The sequence below is a fragment of the Somniosus microcephalus genome, unplaced genomic scaffold, assembly GCF_052327205.1.
Source record: "Somniosus microcephalus isolate GS21.2 unplaced genomic scaffold, FLI_Smic_1.0 unresolved_chr2, whole genome shotgun sequence".
Lineage (NCBI taxonomy): Eukaryota > Metazoa > Chordata > Chondrichthyes > Squaliformes > Somniosidae > Somniosus > Somniosus microcephalus.
This window is the reverse complement of record NW_028225180.1, coordinates 18349553-18353795: the sequence shown is the minus strand read 5'-3', so window position 1 is coordinate 18353795 and position 4243 is coordinate 18349553. Positions and strand designations below refer to the sequence as shown.

General features: G+C 57.1%; 1 pseudogene across 1 annotated transcript in view; it reads right to left on the bottom strand.

Moving 5' to 3' along the window:
- Window positions 1–3206, bottom strand: part of LOC147092220 (N-acyl-aromatic-L-amino acid amidohydrolase (carboxylate-forming)-like) — a 4789-nt pseudogene extending 1583 nt beyond the window's left edge. Inside the window, exons 1-3 of the transcript XR_015074992.1 lie at window positions 2935–3206; window positions 1988–2183; window positions 1361–1453 (exon numbers count right to left, since the gene is read on the bottom strand). The product of XR_015074992.1 is annotated as an N-acyl-aromatic-L-amino acid amidohydrolase (carboxylate-forming)-like (transcript). The remainder of the gene's footprint in view (window positions 1–1360; window positions 1454–1987; window positions 2184–2934) is intronic.
- Between the last annotated feature and the right edge of the window lie 1037 nt (window positions 3207–4243).

Below are 4243 nucleotides of genomic sequence, written 5' to 3'. Positions count from 1 at the left end.
ACGGTCTCCTCCTGTTCCTGTGTAACAGGGCCCGAGTGGCTGAATGGCCTCCTCCTGTTTCCTGTGTAACAGGCTCGAGGGGCTGAATGGCCTCCTCCTGTTCCTGTGTAACAGGCCCAAGGGGCTGAATGGCCTTCTCCTGTTCCTGTCCAACAGGCTCAAGGGCTGAATGGCCTCCTCCTGTTCTCCTGTAACAGGCTCGAGGGGTTGTACGGTCTCCTCCTGTTCCTGTGTAACAGGCCCGAGGGGCTGATGGCCTCCTCCTGTTCCTGTGTAACAGGCTCGAGGGGCTGAATGGGCCTCCTCCTGTTCCTGTTGTAACAGGCCCGAGGGGCTGAATGCCTCCTCCTGTTCCTGTGTAACAGGCTCGAGGGGCTGAATGGCCTCCTCCTGTTCCTGTGTAACAGGCCCGAGGGGCTGAATGGCCTCCTCCTGTTCCTGTGTAACAGGCTCGAGGGGCTGAATGGCCTCCTCCTGTTCCTGTGTAACAGGCTCGCGGGCTGAATGGTCTCCTCCTGTTCCGAGTCTGTGTTGCAATAGACACTTGTGGTAATGTATCCCATCTTCTAATAGCTGCGTGTCAACATTGCTTCTACTTCCGCTTTCTGGTCACCTCGTGATCACCCTCAGTCTGTGGCTGCTCACTACTGGATCACCAACAAGAACAAACCATCTTCCACCGGTTTCCCATCGCAAAACCTTTCACTAATCCTAAAAACCGCAGCCATTCACCCTGAAGCTGTGTTTAACTGAGTGAATGTCCCCTCCATCGGGGAGACTCTTTCTCTCTCTCTCTCTCTGTCTCCCTCCTCCGTCTCTCTCTGTCTCCCTTACCCTGTCTCCTCTCTCTCTGTCTCTCTCTCTCTCTCTCTCTGTCCCTCACTCTCTCTCTCTGTCTCTCTCTCTCTCTCTCTGTTTCCCTCCCTCTCTCTCTGTCTCTCCCTCTCTCTCTGTCTGTCTCTCTCTCCCTGTCTCTCTCTGTCTCTCTCTCTGTCTCTGCCTTTCGCTCTGTCTCTGTCTCTCTCTGTCTCTCCCTGTCTCTCTCTCTGTCTCCCTCTCTCTCTCTCTGTCTCTCTCTCTCTCTCATGTCTCTCTCTCTCTCTCTGTCTCTCTCTCTCTCTGTCTCTCCTCTCTCTCTCTGTCTCCCTCTCTCTCCCTCCCTGTTTCTCTCTCTCTCTCTCTGTCTCTCTCCCTCTCTCTGTCTCTCTCTCTCTCTCTGTCTCTCTCTCTCTCTCTCTCTCTCTCTGTCTCTCTCCCTCTCTCTCCGCCTCTCTCTCTCTCTCTGTCTCTCTCTCTCTCTCTGTCTCTCTGTCTCTCTCCCTCTCTCTCCTGTCTCTCTCTCTGCCTCTCAGTCTCTTACCCAAGTCATGTTGCCCACCGATACGATATCATACAGCTGCTCGACTGTCAGTTGCAGGGCCAACACTCGACACTTCGCTCCGACCAGGTTCCGCTGTGGGAAAGATTTTAAGATGTATTTTCGCATAAACAGTCTGCAACGGCTGAAGTGGAAATATAAAATATTCAGTTAAAGGGGGCGGCGGAACAGAGAGACCCAGGGGCTCATGGACCACAGATCATCGAAGGAGGGAGGAGAGGAGAGAGAGGGAGGGAGGGAGGGAGCGAGAGAGAGGGAGGAGGGGTAAGAGAGAGGGAGGGTGAGAGAGAGAGAGAGAGGGTGGAGGGGAGAAAGGGAGGGGAGAGAGAGAAGGAGGAAGGGAGAGAAGAAAGGAGGGACAGAGAGAGAAGGAAAGAGAGTGGGAGAGGATGGGAGGGAGGGAATGAGAAGAGAGTGTGCAGGAGGGAGAGAGGGAGGGTAGAGAGCGAGGGAGGGAGAGAGGGAGGGTGAGTTAGAGGGAGAGAGAGGGAGGGTGAGTTAGAGGGAGAGAGGGAGGGTGAGTTAGAGAGAGAAAGAGAGAGAGAGAGAGAGTGAAGGAGGGATGGAGAGAGGGAGTGAGGAAGGGAGGGAAGGTGAGCGAGCAGGTACCTGTATGTAGGAGGCAAGCTGTGCGGAGAGGTGACTGGTGGAGTTATTCAGGATCAGACAGTCACCCATGTTGGCGGTAGTGTTGTGTAAATCGATGATTAAATCAGTCGCTCCCTCGCTCCCGCGCGGCCCCAGCAGGCAGTTCAGTTCCTTCGCTCTCAATACCTCGTAGGCGAGAGTTTGGTCCGACACCAAGCTGAGGGATGGGAGAATATTACAAAGCATCAGGGAGATTATCAGCTGGGATCATGTCAGAGGATCAGTACTAAGGGAGCGCCGCACTGTCGGAGGGGCAGTACTGAGGGAGTGCCGCACTGTCGGAGGGGCAGTACTGAGGGAGCACTGCACTGTCGGAGGGGCAGTACTTAGGGAGCGCCGCACTGTCGGAGGGGCAGTACTAAGGGAGCGCCGCACTGTCAGAGGGGCAGTACTGAGGGAGCGCTGCCCTGTCAGAGGGGCAGTACTGAGGGAGTGCTGCACTGTCGGAGGGGCAGTACTGAGGGAGCGCCGCACTGTCGGAGGGGCAGTACTGAGGGAGCGCCGCACTGTCGGAGGGGCAGTACTGAGAGAGCGCTGCCCTGTCGGAGGGGCAGTACTGAGTAGCGCTGCACTGTCGGAGGGGCAGTACTGAGAGAGCGCTGCCCTGTCGGAGGGGCAGTACTGAGGGAGCGCCGCACTGTCGGAGGGGCAGTACTGAGGGAGCGCCGCACTGTCGGAGGGGCAGTACTGAGGGGAGCGCTGCACTGTCGGAGGGGCAGTACTGAGGGAGCGCTGCACTGTCGGAGGGGCAGTACTGAGGGAGCGCCGCACTGTCGGAGGGGCAGTACTGAGGGAGCGCTGCACTGTCGGAGGGGCAGTACTGAGGGAGTGCTACACTGTCGAGGGGCAGTACTGAGGGAGCGCTGCACTGTCGGAGGGGCAGTACTGAGCGAGTGCGAGAGACTCACCTGAGCGTCTCCTGGAGGAAGCAGCGATTCAGGTCACAGTCCAGTACCGAACGCATTTCTCCACGGCCGGCGGGTTGGCCAGGAGAGGCGTCGCTGAGAAGGTCAAGCGCCGGAGCTCCGTGGGGTCCTTCAGCCAATGGTGGGCCAGGTATACGCCCGACATCTCGTTGCCGTGGGTGCCCCCAGGACCGCCACACGCCGCAGGGGGGCATAGGTCAGGGCAGGGTCGCAGGTCATGGCCAGAGCGACTGACTGGTTGTTCGGCTGCTGAGTCCTGGATGGGGAGGAAAATTGGGTCAGAGTTCAATCTCAAATCATGCTCGGCCTCAAACCAGGCCCCCAATGTTGTCATAGCAACAGGGGGACCCCCTTCAGCCCCTCGAGCCTGTTACACAGGAACAGGAGGAGGCCATTCTCATCGACTTCAAAATTGTCTTGTTCAATTTCCTTCCATGACCTCATTCCCCTCCCTCCCTATCTCTGTAATCTCCTCCAGCCTCTACAACCCTCCCTATGTCTGTAACCACCTCCAGCCCTACAACCCTCCCTATCTCTGTAACCTCCTCCAGCCTCTACAACCCTCCCTATGTCTGTAACCACCTCCAGCCCTACAACCCTCCCTATCTCTGTAACCTCCTCCAGCCCCTACAACCCTCCCTATCTCTGTAACCTCCTCCAGCCCCTACAATCCTCCCTATGTCTGTAACCACCTCCAGCCCTACAACCCTCCCTATCTCTGTAACCTGCTCCAGCCCCTACAACCCTCCCTATCTCTGTAACCTCCTCCAGCCTCTACAATCCTCCCTATCTCTGTAACCTCCTCCAGCCCCAACAATGCTCCCTATCTCTGTAACCTCCTTCAGCCCTACAACCCTCCCTATCTCTATAACCTCCTTCAGCCCTACAACCCTCCCTATCTCTGTAACCTCCTCCAGCCCCTACAACCCTCCCTATCTCTGTAACCTCCTCCAGCCCCTACAACCCTCCCTATCTCTGTAACCTCCTCCAGCCCCGACAACCCTCCCTATCTCTGTAACCTCCTCCAGCCCCTACAACCCTCCCTATCTCTGTAACCTCCTCCAGCCCCTACAATCCTCCCTATCTCTGTAACCTCCTCCAGCCCCTACAACCCTCCCTATCTCTGTAACCTCCTCCAGCCCCTACAACCCTCCCTATCTCTGTAACCTCCTCCAGCCCTACAACCCTCCCTATCTCTGTAACCTCCTCCAGCCCCTACAACCCTCCTATCTCTGTAAACTCCTCCAGCCCCTACAACCCTCCCTATCTCTGTAACCTCCTCCAGCCCCTA